We start from the raw sequence: 15,385 nt of genomic DNA, 5'->3' as shown, positions 1-15,385 counted from the left end.
CTCGCTGGCTTCTCTCCAAGGTACCTGCCCTCACCTTCCTGGCCATGTGCTCTGACGGGGAAGACTCTGAAATGGGATCCAGGCACTTAGCATGAAGTCCTGGCTCTGATGCTAATTTCTTTAGAGATTTTAGGCCTCTGTGTCCCCGTGGGTAAAGCAAGAGATGCCCGTGAGTTAGCCACTGGGGCTCCATTCAAGGTACATTCACTGGCACCTGCCTGGCACTGTGCCAGACCAGGGGCTCTACTTCACACTGCTGGAGAGGAGCCCCTGTGCTGGGGGTACACAGAGCAGAGCCGCTGGATCAATCCTGGAGGACTTGCTGGAGGAGGCAGTCCTGGACTGAGACTCATAGGACGAGTAGGAGTTGAGTCTGTGAGAGAGTGAGGATTCCACCTCTAACACTAGGCAGCTTTCTCTAAGTCACACCAGTAGACCAGTGTGACTTGCAGAAATCACTGGGAAAGGACCTGGAGGGGTGCCTAGAGTCTAGAGAACAGTTAGGGCAAGGGGTAGGAACCAGGTAGCCTGTGGACATCCCAGGCTGAGTTCATTACAGAATGTTCATTCATTACAGAATGTGTGGGAAGTCTGTAGCTGGTGGCTAAGGTTATGGGAGCAGATAAGACTGTCAAGAAAGGGCATGTTGAGCTTGGAGCAGCTGGCAGGGAGGGAGGTGACAGGATGCAGAGCAGGGAGTGGAGGTGCACACCAGGGACAGTGACCGTGCTCCAGGAGGATGAGGACAGAGGAGGTCTGTTTACCACACATCCCCTACTCAAAACAGCACAGACATGGCAGGCACTCAACATAGGTTTGGGGGGGGGTAATTTTTTTAATTAAAAGATTAAGGAAACCCAGGAGAGCTGGGAGAAAGTAAAGCCCAGGAGAAGAGTGAGCTGTGGAGAGGGCAACCTCTAGCATGGAGGATGCTGAGAGGTCAAAACCACTGGGTTCTGCCCATGACAACAGTCCTTGGTCACCTTAGCAGGATTGGAGGGTGGTGGGGAGACAGACCACAGCGGTAAGAAATGACTGGCAAGTGAAGACATGGAGACAGCGGGTGTGGAAAATTCTTCTAGACTTTTCCATGAAAAAGAGCTAAGGAAGAGAAAGGGGGAAGGGGAACTGATGGAAGGGAAAGGGAGGGGGAAGGAGGGGCAGAGGGACAGCAGTTGCTAGAGGGGACTGTGAGCCACAGAAGGAGTTAGATCCCAAAATGGTCACTTGCTGAGTGATCTCGGATGAGTCATGTCGCCGCTCTGAGCCTCAGTTTCCTCAACTGTAAGATAAAAGGAAATAGCCCTCACCTTAAAAGTTATCGGGAGCATCACACAACTATGCAAAGCATCTGGCATGGTGCCTGGCATGCCACAGGACCCTAAAGAATGTGTCCTTGTCATCCTCACACCAGAGCCCCACGGCAGCTCAGGAATGGCAGGACGCCCTCATTATGAAACCATTGTCCCCATTTTACACATGAAAAAACTGAGTCACAGAGAGACTTGTCAGTATCTCCTCAGCCCCACTCCCCAAACACACAAGGCAGTGCCAGTTCTTTGCCGGTGTGGGAAAGGTATTTGGCACAGGGCCTGAAACAGAGACGTTTGTTGACTAAATGAATGGGAAAGGCAGAGACAGAAATCAGAGGAAGAGGAAGAGAGTAATCTGCGCTCCTGCTGTAAAGTAAAAAGAGCCTGGAAGGTAGCCAATCAGAGCCAGACATTTAGGTCTTAGTGGCCAATCAGAGCCAGGCATTGGGTCTTGGGAGCCAATCAGAGCCAGGCATTGGGTCTTGGGAGCCAATCAGAGCCAGGCATTTGGTCTTAGGTGCCAATCAGAGCCAGGCATATAAAGCACAGGAACCACCTAGTCTAGAAAGTCTCACACCGGGTTATCCTGTGCCTTGTCTGCCTAGCTCTGGACAGCCTGTTACAATTCAGATTCTTAAGCCCCACCTTGGCCCTACTGGATCAAAATACAAAGGGAGTCCAGGAATCTGCATTTTAAACCTGGTGCCCGGGTGTTGCTAACGCGATGGCCCAGGGGCCATGCCCTTATTTTATGGAGGGGGAAGACCCTCTAGGAGAGCACACACAGGGCCTGATGAATCACCTGGGTGTGGGGATTCCAGGCCACTGTCACTGCTAGTTCCTGGAGGTGCCCTGCCGGCAGGGAAAAGAACAACAGCAGGGAAGAAAGAGGGGAAAGTTCAGGAGCCTAGCTCACATCCAACACACACCACATACCAGGTGCCTGCGTTCTCTTCCTCAGCCTCCCAGAAAAACTCTAAGGTCAGTTTTATTATTACCTCCATTTTACATGTGAGGCAAGTAGGGTTCAAGAGTTGAAGCTGATTGCTCAAGACCTCACAGCTGGTAGGTGGCAGGTCATGAACTGAGGTCTGTCTAATGCTAAAGCCAACTCCCTTAACCACCTGGGCCTACTGCCTCCTGGAAACAAGGAGAAGAGGAAGAGGGAAGGGGAGGGCGAGAGTGGGGGGGACTGCATGGAGTGGGGGCAGAGTGCCCCCTGTGCCCACCCAGGTGGCCTAGCCAGGCGGCTGCTGCAGGACGGAGAGCGCCTGCCTGTCCCGGTGCCCTGTGGTTGCCATGCCGACCCCCAGGCTGTGTTTGCGGATGTTGTATTTGATTTCACACGTTTGGAACTCCAATAACGTCATCTCGCAACACAGGGTTGCCATGACAGCTGGCCCCATGTTCCCTGGGTAGCTCACACCTTGAGGGGAAGGGAGGGGCCTGGCTGGCTCCCCCACCAACCGAACCTCAACCCAGGGCCCCCTGGAAGCGTGAGGCCAGGAATGTGGGGTCAGATGGCACCTTTGGGATCAATCAACAGCTGCATCGGGGGAAACTGAGGTCTGGGTGGCGAGCATGTATCACCTGATCCCCAGGCCAGCACGCTTGCAGTACCCCACACCACCTTCATTGGAGGCTGCCTGACCACTGGCACCCGGGACCAGCCTGGCCATTGCCCTGACCATCTCTCTGATCAGCATGATGCTTCTCGCAAACACACGCACACATGTGCCAGTGTAGAGGCGGCATGGTGTGGCCAGGAACCCCGACTCTGGCGTCGGGCTCAGGTTCAGTGGTGGCTCCCCACTCACCAAGTGTGCGCTTGGTTAATGGGACAGCCCAGCCAACCGTCCATTTCTACATGTGAAACCAATGACAGAGGCCCTTACCCCCTTACACAGCTGGGACAATTACCTGTTGATACCGGTAGAAAACCCATGCAGAGCACATGAGATAAATAGTGATCAGTTGGGGTTCCTTTCTCTTTTTTCATTCACTTTTGTTTTGTCCTTGCCCTCTCCTTGTCAGCTTTATCACAAACCTGCACTGTGTCGGCTTCAGGCAACTGACCTTCCCACTCTGGTCCTTTAAACTAGTATAATAATAATCTCATGATCCTCTCCATTTCCTTACCATGAAACACTCCATCCCTTTACTCTAAATTCCAATATATAGCCTCTTCTCAGCTGGCTTCCATCTACTGGGCAAAGTCAAATAGAAGGGCTGCTAGACTTATCAAAACCCCCAGTGTCATACTAACAGGTCCTGGCTCCATCTGTTACCAGCTGTTTGGACAGAGCAAATCTGTCCATGGCCAGAGCCTTTATCTGTGAGTTGGGACCAGCCCCTCTTTACCTCCACACCGTGAGGCTGCCAGAGAAGATGGCAGAGGTTCTCAAAAGGACATGGGATTTTTTTTGTCCCCAAGGCACTGCCACAGGCATCCTTGCAAAGGATCCACCCCCAGAAATCTCAGAGAGTGCTTCCTTCTTACTTGCCCATTTCATAGATGAGGAAAATGAGAACTCGAGAGTTGATGGAAGTTGCCCAAGATCCTAGCAACTCTGATCTTCTCCACCACATGCACTCTCCAACACAGTCCTGGAAAATGTGAGGAGCTGTTACTGCAGGGAGGGCCAGGACTTTCGGCAGCCGTCACAGGTCACAGCCAAGGGCTTCTTGGGATGACCAGGGAGACTTGCCTACGGCCCCCACTGCTGCCTAGCTCCCCGCCAGGCCCCCACAGCCCTGGATGCTTCCCCAGACCCAGAGCCAGGACCAACATGAGTTGTTTCCCTTCAATGCCTCCCACTTGCATGTACTGGAGTTTGCTGGAAAAATCAAACACTGCCACATGTGCACTGGGCGGGTGCCCACTCAGCCCAGTCCAACCCAGCAAGTCTTTCTCAGGCCCAGCCTTGGCCCAGAGCAGGGCACAAGCTAGGGAGTCTGATGGGCCTGGGGTCAAACTCCACTTGCACGCTGCCTGACACCAGCCCTGGACCTTCCCAGGCGCGGCCTCCTCACCTGTAACATGGAAATGACAGTGCTCAGCTCATGTCTGAGCTGTCAGGAGGAATGAAGGGATGTGACAGGCGCAAGGTTGCCCACTAATGTCCACTCCTGCCCTTCTTCTAGGGAGCAGGAGAACGGAGGCTGCCACAGTCCTTGCAACCGAGGAGCTTTCACCAGCTCCAGTCAGAGAGGCAAGACTAATTTTCATTACAAAATTGAAAACAAGGAACAATCAAGCGCTAACAAGGCGCCTACAATGGGTAACATGGCGCCTACAATGAGCTCACAGGAGGTGGATGCCACCGTCAGGGCGGAGCAGTCAGGAAGAACTTCCTGGAGGAAGAGGAGGGAAGCTGCAGGAGTTCCTAGAGACAGATAGGCAAGCAAACATCTCTGCCTAGCCTGCTGTGGGCAGTACCAGCTGAGCAGCGGCATGGAGAACAGAAGAGGCAGAGGTCTGTGCCACGGGGTCCTGAAGGATGAACAAGCTGGGCACAGAAGAGTGGCAAGGGAGTCATGGCAAGCATGCAGGTGCAGGGGCACAGAGGCATGAAACAGCCCAGGGCTCCTGACCGAAAGGAGGGAAGTGATGGCTGGAAGACAACCAGGGACAGATCAGGGAGGGCCTTGAAGACCAGGCCGGGAGGGCTTAGAATCAGTCCCACAGGCCATGGAGAGCTAGGGAAGGCTCTATGGAAGGAATCGACATGAACAGATGTGAGGTTTAGAAAAACTCTGATAAACAGAGAGTTCGGCTGTGGGGGCTGAGAGTAAAACTGGAGGCCAGGACCCTGGGAGAGAGGTTCTGCAGTTTGCCACTGAGACTCAGCTGCTATGAAGGAAACAAGGAACGGAGCTAAGACAATGTAGGAAGCAAAATTGCTAGATCTCCTTTTTTATCGTGGCAAAATAAAATGTACCATTTTGATCATTTTTAATGTACACTTAATGTGGCATTAAGTCCATTTATGCTGTTGTGTAACCATCCCTACCGTCCATCTCCGGAACTTTTTCACAAACTCAGTACCCATGAGAAGCTAACTCTCCATTCCCCCCTTCCCCATCCCCTGGCAGCACCATTCTGCTCTGTCTCTAGGAGTTTGACCCTAGGTTCCTCGTGTAAGTGGAATTATTCAACATGTGTCCTTTTGTTTGGCTTATTTCACTTAGCTTAATGTCTTCAAGGCTCATCCATGTTGTAGCATGTGTCCGAATTTCCTTCTTTAGGCTAAACAAAATCCCATTGTATGGTATATACCACATTTTGCTTACCCATTTATCCATCAGTGGACATTTAGGTTGCTTCCACCTTTTAACTATTGTGAATAGGGCTGCTATGAACACGATGTACCAGTATCTGTGTAAGTCCCTGATTTTGCTTCTTTGGGGTATATACTCAGAAGTGAAATTGCTGGATCATAGGATGATTCTGTTTAGTCTCCTGAGGAACCTCCACACTGTATTCCACGGTGGCTGCACCCTGTTCCATCCCCATCAAGAGTGCACAAGCGTTCCGGTTCCTCCACATCTTCCCCAATGCTTATTATTTTCTGTTTTTTTGGTTAACAGCCATCCCAATGGTTGTGATATGGTAAATTGCTAGATCTTGATGAATACTTATCTGTGAGGCCTTGACGGGATAGGAAGTTGAGGGGGAAGAGGCAAATGACCCCTGGGTTTGCAACTTGACCAGCTGGGACAACGAAGATTCACCAGCTGAGCTGGGAAGGGAAATATGCATGAGGAAGAATTTGGGGGCTGTTGAGCTTGAGGTTCTGTGGAACATCCTGGTTGAATACTGGGGTCTGAGAGAGTCTGTGCTGCAGAAGGGAAGTCACGAGCAAATACAAGATTGCTTAGGAAGTATGGGATGCAGAAAAAAGTGAGGCCTACTACAGAAGACTGGGGGTCCCCATGTTTCAGGAGCAGGACAAGGAAGGCACCCACAAATGGAGACAGAGATCAACCCCAAACGTAAGAGAAAAACCAGAAAACACAGTTTCAGAATTTCGCACTCTAGGATTAGATTTTGCTATAAGCAACAGAAAACCCAAATTAGTGGCTTAATTAAAATATAAAATATAAGTTCTGTTTGCTCCTTTAGAAAAGAAATGCAGAGGAAGGCAGCTCAGAGACTTTCTTTCTTCTTTCTCTCTTGCCCTGGTATTTTTGGCCCTGATTTCCACCTTTGAGGTCACCTCATAGTCACAAGATTGCTGTTGCAGCTCCAGTCATCACATTTATGTTCCAGCAACAAGAAGGAGGAAGAAGCAAGAGCAGAAGACCTGCCTGCTAGCTAAGACTTCCCAGACTCTTTTAAAGACTATCCCTGAAAGCCCTTTTCTACCCCTCCCCCTGGTTTTCACTTGCATCTCATTGGTGCAAGGTGCAAGGAAGGTTAAGAAATGTGATTCTTTAGCAGGACATATTGTTTTCCTATAAAAAAAAATATGAATTCTGTTAGTGAAGAACCAGGGAAAATGGCTATAGGGGGAGGCAACTGGCAGCTTCTAACAGGGTGGGAGAATTTTCCAGAAGGAAAGAATGGTAGACATATTGGCTAAGGTGTAAAGGATTAACTATTGAACTTGGCAGTGAGGTCATTGGCATCCTACTGAGTGTTGGGGAAGGGAAGATGGCAGAAGCTTGAAGCATGAAGGGGGAAATGAAGTCATGTCAGTTGACCACAGTTGGGAGGTCCCAGGCCAAGTGAAGAGCTTGGTACCTGGTTTGGGGTCCTTTACTTTGAGATGTGAGGACTGAACCATAAATAGGTTCAGAAGACTGGGCCAGAGAAGGGAGAGGAAAGGGTAGCAGAGAATGGGGATGCCTGAAGTGCAAGGTCAGGGAAATGAGAAAGCCTGGAGACCCAGGAGAGAGTGGTGGGGCTGGCTGGGCCCCACGCAGGAGCCTTCAGCCTGGGGAGGTGGGGGGCAGAGGACAGCAGGTGTGGCGGGAGTGGAGGGATCACTGGTGGGTAGGGGAAAGGGGGTGGGAAGCCACGGGTGTGCCAAGGGCCCAAGGGCCCAGATGGGATGGCAGGAAAAGTCACCTCTTTAGTGCCAACTAAGGGCCCTGAGGAGGGTGGTACAGGTGAGGATGGTGATGAGGACCTGGGAGGGGTCATCTGCAAAGAAAAAAGAGGTAGAAGGGAAGGGACAGAAACTGACTCTGTAGCGGTCATGACCCATCGGGAGGGATGCAAGCAGCAGAGGGACTCAGAGTGTGGGGCACACAGGGCCAGGGAGCCCCAGGGAGGGGAGAGTGTGCTCAGGAAGGCCACTCGGGAGGCTGCCCGAGGGGTCTCAGAATGGCCTGCTGGGGCAAGGGCCCAGGAGGGTGGGAGGTGTTACCAGGTGTCAGGAGCCCAGCATTCAGGGTCTCAGAGGAAGGCAGCCCTGGGGGGCAGCAAGACCCAGGATGGCCAAGGCAGTGGGAGCTGAAGGGAGGCAGACACTTCATTCGTGAGTGGTCACTGAAGTCACCCAGGATGCTGGTGGCATGCTGGAGGGAAAGAGCATTTGCTGGTCTTCACAGACTGTGGAAGGTGACCCAAGCCTGGTGGAGCGTGGCAGGGTTAGAAAGGAGTGTCCTCAAGCAAAGCAGTGTCCTAGGAGTGCTGTGGGCAGGTGTCAGACTGAGGAGGTGACAGAGCACTCTCTGAGCTGTAAAGACATTTGGGACCTGTACAAGGGACCAAAGGCTTGGGCAAGGACATTATCTGTGGCAAAGGGAAGGAAGGCAAGGAAGGAAAAGGATGAGAGAAAATTGGGTTTTTAGGGCAGACTTGATTATTCCATGTATAGATGGGAAAACAGGCCCAGAGAAAAGATTGACCCAGGGTCACACAGAAAGTGACTGAACTTGAGCTGGACCTAGACCTTACTCTGACCACTCAAGCCTGCTAAATTCTCTTCCCTTCTCTAGGCTTCAGTTTTCCCGTCTGTAAAATGAGATCAGTGGGTTCAGCGCCGATAGCTCAGTGGTAATGGCACCAGCCACATACACCAGGGCTGGCAGGTTCGAACCCAACCCAGGCCTGCTAAACAACAATGATAACAACAAAAAATAGCCGGGCGTTGTGGCAGGTGCCTGTAGTCCCAGCTATTTGGGAGGCTGAGGCAAGAGAAGCACTTAAGCCCAAGAGTTAGAGGTTGCTGTGAGCTGTGATGCCACAGCACTCTACCGAGGGTGACATAGTGAGACTCTGTCTCAAAAAAAATGAGATCAGTGGATGTGGTGCCTGGACCTTACCTGTGACCCTTGAAGATTTGGTGGCTACGTAAAAATTCTTGGGGTGAGAGAGTCCCTTCCCCACCTGCCCTGGTAACTGAGTCACTTCCGAAGAGACAGACTTTTAAAATTTCCCTTTTGTCAGGTCCTCAAAGGGACTGAGTCACAGAGAAAGTCAAGACTAGACAGAAGATGGTGAGCAAAGCAGGTGACATAAAATTGTCTCCAAGGCCTTACCAGGTGCCCTCCTTCACAAGAGACTGTGTCACACTCACCTTCAGTAACCCACCCGGGTTGATCTGGCCACGTCAAGCCCTCTACAGTGAACTATTCCCAGTAGCACTTGCCACCCCCTCCTCCTGTGTCACCATCCACTCCAGTCCATCCTCTGATGCAGCTGAAGCCATCTTCCCACGGCCTGGCTTGCTCCTCATCTGTCTCCTGCTCTGACGTCTTCCACGGCTCCCCACTGCCTACAGAATAGTGAAGGCTTTAACCCAGCTGGCCAGGTCCAGCCCCATTGCCCCCTGCAGCAACACCACCCATGGGTCCTTCACTTTCTACGTTCTGAGCCCTGGGTCATGCCATTCCCCCACCACCTCGTTCCCAATGGGGAAGGCCCTTTCTTCTCTGCCAATCCCAGGCGTGCAAAGGTAAAACCATAACCCCAATGTCCCTGTGTCTGCTGGGTTGACCATGTCCTTAGTTTCAATCAATAATTGTAATTAATAAAATAGTTCAAGACCCCTTGTTCCATACTGTGGGAAATCCAATGCTTTCTAATACTTGTGAGCTCTCCCAAGAAGGACTTATGGTCCCTAAGTCCTTTCCCTGCTACTTCTGCCGTTGGCCTGAGCCACACCCTGCCATCTGCCAGCCCTTCCCTATTCCCTGAGCCCTGCAGACACAAGGTTGTGTGTGAAATGGCCCTGGCTATAGGTTTAGGGAAAGGAGAGACTTCAGACTCCAACCAGAAGCCACAGCAAACTAACCATCTCACTTACTGTTTGGAACACTCCTGGGCCCTCCCTGCAGCCCCTCAGCTCCTGCTGCCCCATGCTCCTGAGCCCTTCTCTACAGAGGAACCCCCAGCCCATCTCCACGCTGCTTCTAACCTCCAGGCCTGCCAGAGTCTCACTCCCAACTCCTGCTCCTGTCACACACAGCATTTCCCTTACTCTGCTGGGGGCAGAGATGCCCTTTCATAACAAAAAAGGGCCTCTCAAGGGGTTTTCCTGAAGCAAAAGCTTCCTTCTGTTATAGCCCTACCTCAGCTGTCAGTCCTTTATCTAAGCTGCAATAGTTTTTTTTTTTTTGGGGGGGGGGGTTCTTTTCCTCACAGTATGGAATGTTAGAATCAGAGGTGGAACCAATAAGTCTAATGTCATCACTCAACAGGTGAAAGGTGGACTGAGACCCACTGGTCAGGGTCCCGCTCAGAAAGCCCAGTAGGTCATGGCCATGCCTTGGGCAAAGCTCTCTCTCCCAGTACAAAGAGGGGAGGTGGCGAGGAGAAAACTGACATTTACGGAGCACCCACTGTGTGTCGGCATCATGGTTAGCACTTTACCAAGGTTACATTGTTTAATCCTCACATCCACCCCTAAAAAGTAAGAGCTGATATTATCCACACTTTACAGATCAGCAAACTGATGCCCAAAGAGGAAGCCACTTGCCCAAAGCCCCTCAGCCCAGAACTGGAATTACAATCAGGACCAACTCTTCAGGATTCTATTCTTTATAAGCATAAAAGCAAAGATTTGTGAACTTTTTGCTTGTGTCAGGCACCAGGCTGAACATTCTACAGGAAGCATCATGTGTAAGCCTCACAGTTATTCCAGAAAGCACGTACAATTGTTCCCATTTTACAGACAAGAAAACCAAGGCTTGGCAGAAAGGATTAGGTGTGGAGCTGGGAAGCCCCTCTGGGCAAAGTCCTGGCTACTGGGACAGGGGCATCACTCAGGGACCAAACTGGCTAATCACTGTGGCCCCATCCAGGACCTAGATGAAACATTGCCCCCCTCCAGGCAATTCTGCCACCACCCTTCCCTCCCTTGGGGCCCTGGCTCTCAGCTCTGTCCAGCTGCAGCTGGAGAGGCACTGGGCTCCACTGTCCCAGAAGCTGGGGGAGGACACTTATAGATTTGGGAGGTGTCTCCATTGGAACTCTTTGTTGCTAACAGCAGAATTCAATTTGGCTTCCTCATGCTAAGGGGGTTTTTACTGAGTGGCTGAGAAGAGCTCACAGAATGGAGGGCAGGCTGGAGAATCAGGCTCAGACCTGCATCCAGCACAGGAGGGGCATGGGTGTGTCCCATGGGCTCTGATGAAACAAGCCCTGGGCTGGGGGGCCACAATAGACTGGCCAGATTAGGTAGGTCCTGTGCTCCACCTATAAGAGAGAAGAGCATCACCAGAACAGGGGACTAAAAGAGGGGAGGGGAGGATCCCAAGGGTCTTCATTGCTGGACAGTCAAAACCCAACCAACTGTCTCTGCAATGGGCCTCAGTCATTTCTGGACTATCTGGACTAGAGGTTTCTCTGGCTCGTTCTGTGCTGTTTCCGTCATGCTAAGAGTTCCTCTAGATCAGGGAGGATGGAAGAAGGGAGGGAGGAAGATGAGCTTTTAAAGCACCGAGGATATGTTTGCCTCAGGGTGGGGCTCTCTGCACAAGTTATTCCTGAGTGTAGGGAAGGGTAACCCTAGCAGTGCAGACGGCCTGGGCAGAGGTGTGGAGGTGTGAGGCAGCAAGATAGCCCATGTCTGGAAGGGCACAAGGGAGGCAGGGCAGGGAGGAAGCTGGAGGGGCAGGCAGGTGCCTGACTGGGAAGAGCCTGGAACAACAGGCCAAGCAAATGGGCTCTTGATACAGACTGAGAGGCCACTGAGACTTGGCCTGGCTTCTTCTTTCCCAACAGCGCCAGGATCCAGCCATCTGCCACCCCCTAATCCACCCCACAAAATAGAACCCTCGTGGGAAATAAATTCCCCTACCTGGGCCCAGCAGGCTCTTCCAGGAAACTGTCCAGCACCCCCATCTGAACTCTTCATTTTAAGGTCCTTCATCTGGTCTCACCCTGTCCCCATCCCATCAGGGCCAAGGAGACAAGCAAGAAAACCAAGTGGGCCCACGTGCTGCCTGACCAGCCTGTCTGCATAGGGGCGTGAAGGGCAGCTCATAGTAGAAATGCAAAGACAATAATGTTCATTTTTAACCTACTTTTATGAAACTAAAAATGAGCTGGGAATCAGAATAATTGCTACTTTTAAGCTAAATAAAAACACATACTTTGTTCTTATTTTTAAATCAACTGAAATGATTCTTGGCTTGGTGGCCAGAGAGTCCTTACATAATCGGTATGTTGACACTCTCTCACCAGCTGCAAACCTCTCTGCAACTGATCTGCTGAAATTCCACATGTCCCCTTAGCCTCGAGTCATCATCTCCCTCCTGGTCAGGTCTGTCCAAGGTGCTTGCTGACCTGCAAATGTGCCCCCAGGTACACACAGCCATGATCCATTAGGGAAGGGCAGTCAAGCCTTGGAGTGCAGAGGAAGGGGGATATGAGTGGGTTTTGAAAGAGGGACTGTAGGACATACCTAGAGAAGGTCATCTTAAATCCCAGCTCCATCTACAAGCCGTGAGATCTTGGCCAAGTCACTTCACCTCTCTGAGCCTCAACTTCCTTATCTGTAAAATGGAAATAATAACACTGACCCCACAGAATTGTGAAAATGAAGACAATAGATGGAAAGGCACCTTAGCACAGTGAAGCGCGCATAGGAGGCCCACAGAAAATGGCCACTTTCCTCTCCTCAATCTGCCCCACTGGGCTGGGTGACCTTTCTCTCTTGACCATTACCCACAGTGCCCCCATCCCCAGCCTCAAAGCCTGCAGGAAGATCCCCTTCTGGGCTGACCACAGGAGACTCATCCGGTGGGTCTGCACCAGCTCCAGAAGGAGTCGCCTCTGGGGGCCCTTCCAGGAGCCCACAGGCAGGAGGGGTGATGGCTAATGCCAGATGGTGATCAGCCATGAGTCACCACAACAAACAAAGGCTGCTGCCTCCCCCAGCAATGGCCTCACCACCAGGTGAGGCCCATTTATCTGAAGCATCTCGGCTGGCCAAGCTAGTGCCGCCAGGGCCGGCAGGGTATTTGATAAAGACTCAAGTCTCAACCTGCCAGGCCTTGTACAAAGAGAGTCGCTGGGCAAGAACACGTGGGGCTTCTGGGATGCTGGAGGCCGCCACAAAGTCAAAGGGCTCCACTTCAACTAGTGTCTGACGGCAGCTGTGCCACTCACCTGTCCACCCTCTGCCTGTCCCTTCTCAGCCTGTCCCGTACCCCAACCCTGAGTCCTATAATGGCCAGGACTCTGCCCCAAGGCCTCATCTCCTCTTCCTCACCTGCCAGAGGCCACATACTTCTGGGCCACGAGCCAGCTCCTGGCTGCAGATGGGCTCTGTGGGTAAAAGCACAGGCTGGGGAGCCAGACTGGCTGGGCACGCATCTTGGTCTGGCACCTTCTTGCTATGTGGCCTGGGCAAGTCGTACAGCCTCTCCATGCCTGTTTCCTCATCTGCAAAACAGAGATAACAGTCACATGCCCCGCAGAGTATTATGCAGATAAGGAGCTCAGAACAGCTATAGGAAGTGCTCCCCAATTTTGCTTTTTTTAAAAGTTAGTCCAACATTTTAAAATAAGATTTCACCGAAAAATCTTGATTTCTGGCTTTTCTTTAAAAATGAAAAGATTTGGGAGGATACGTTCCTGCAAGGCATCAACTAGCATTCCTTTCAGACTGGTGGTTCTCAGCCCAGGCTGGACCTTAGAGTCAAATTAGACTCACCTGAGTAGCTATTAAAGTATTTTGCTGCAGGCCCCACCCTGACCAATGCAGTCTGGACCTCTAGGAGTGGGATCCAGGTGGCCTGTGTTTTCAAATTTCTCCTGCCAGTCCTAAGGGATCGCCAGGGTTTAGGGCCTCAGCTTTTGGAAGACTGCGGACTTTCCAGTTTTCCAGGGTGACGTTTGCCCTTTGTCATTGCACTGTGGCTTCATTTAATTGAGAAAAATTTATTGGATTCCTGTCCTTCTGAGAGTGAACAAGATGGCCAGGCACAGTGGCTCATGGCTAGAATCCTAACACTTTGGAGGCTAAAGCAGGACGATCGCTTGAAGCCAGACGTTTGACATCAGCCTGAGCAAGAGCAAGACTCTATCTTTACCAAAAATAGAAAAATTAGCCAGGTGAGGTGGCACATGCCTATGATCCCAACTCAGGAGGCTGAGGCAGGAGGATCACTTGACCCAGGAAATTGAGCTATGATATGCTCATATGTTGTGAGCTATGATGACACCACTGCACCCTAACCTAGGAGACAGAGTAAGACCATGTCCCAAAAAAAAAAAAAAAGAGTGGGCTCGGCACCCATAGCACAGTGGTTATGGTGCCAGCCACGTGCACCAAGGTGGTGTGTTTGAACCCGGCCCGGGTCAGCTAAACAACAAGGACAACCGCAAACAAACAAACAAAAAAATAGACAGGCGTTGTGGTGGGCACCTGTAATCCCAGCTACTTGGGAGTCTGAGGCAAAAGAATCCCTTAAGCCCAAGAGTTTGAGATTGCTGTGAACTGTGACACCATAGCACTCTACCCAGGGTAACAGCTTGAGACTCTGTCTCAAAAAAAAAAAAAAAAAAGAAGAATGAGCAAAAGCAGCCAGACCCAGAAGGTTATGGGAACACCCTTACACCTGAACTTAGCTCATCAAGTCCCTGCCTGGTCCCCACAAGCATCAGCCTGAGAGCCTGGTCTTTACCCACTCCTTGGCCAAGCCTCATCCTTACGTTTGTTCAAGACAGACAATCCCCAAGTCCTTATCTCAAATCCAACCTCTTCCCCTTCTGAGCCTATTAGGAACTCTTGCTTCTCGGTGCCTTTCCCTCCACTGTCTCTTCTGACTTCTTCCCCAGCCAACTTCTACTCATCCTTCATGGCTTTACTCAAAGGCTGTCTCCTCCAGGAAGTGCTTTCCAACCTGCGCTTTACTCAAAGGCTGTCTCCTCCAGGAAGTGCTTTCCAAATTGCGCTTTAACTTTAAAGTTAGAGGCTCCCACCTCTGTGTCCTGAGAACATTTCAGGCACCTGCCGATGCCTCACGCAGAGACACAGTATTTGTTCCTTAGGGATCTAAGGATCTCACCAGATGGGGAGCCCCTCAGGAGTCACCTCTGGAGCCCCAAGGCCTAGTTGAGGACCCAGTCACAGGCAGGGGTTCAGTGAACATCATTTGAATGGCCCCCGGTCCTCCATGACCCCCTTCAGGCAACATCTACAAGGATCTACATAAGAAATCTTCTTCAGATTCGCATCTCCAGTTGATGCAAAAGTGGGCCTGAAGCTTTGTGAAATGAAATCTCATCAGGCTATCTAGACATTCCCGCTGCTTCTCACTGGCTCTGGTTGAATCATTTCCCCACCTCTGAACCAAGCCTGTGGCCAAGGAAATCCAATGCTCTGCTAGGCCAGATTGAGTCCTCTGGAGTCAGTGGAAGGAACTAGTCTCATAGAGTCCTAACACGGTGCTGTCCCAGCAAGCAAGAAGGACATATGTACACTCTGGTCCTGCGCGACACACCCTCTGCTCACACTTCCCATAGCTGTGGGTCTAATATTTTCAAGAGGAGCACTCCTTCTCTCTGGAACATTTTCCCAGATTGCACATTTAGTATTGGCTAAGTGAGAACTACCTAATGATAATTTTTAAAAAGAAAGAAAGAAAACTACTATGAATTCGGGAATTCC

The sequence above is a fragment of the Nycticebus coucang genome, chromosome 22 (genome assembly GCF_027406575.1).
Source record: "Nycticebus coucang isolate mNycCou1 chromosome 22, mNycCou1.pri, whole genome shotgun sequence".
Lineage (NCBI taxonomy): Eukaryota > Metazoa > Chordata > Mammalia > Primates > Lorisidae > Nycticebus > Nycticebus coucang.
Note: the sequence above shows the minus strand (reverse complement) of the source record.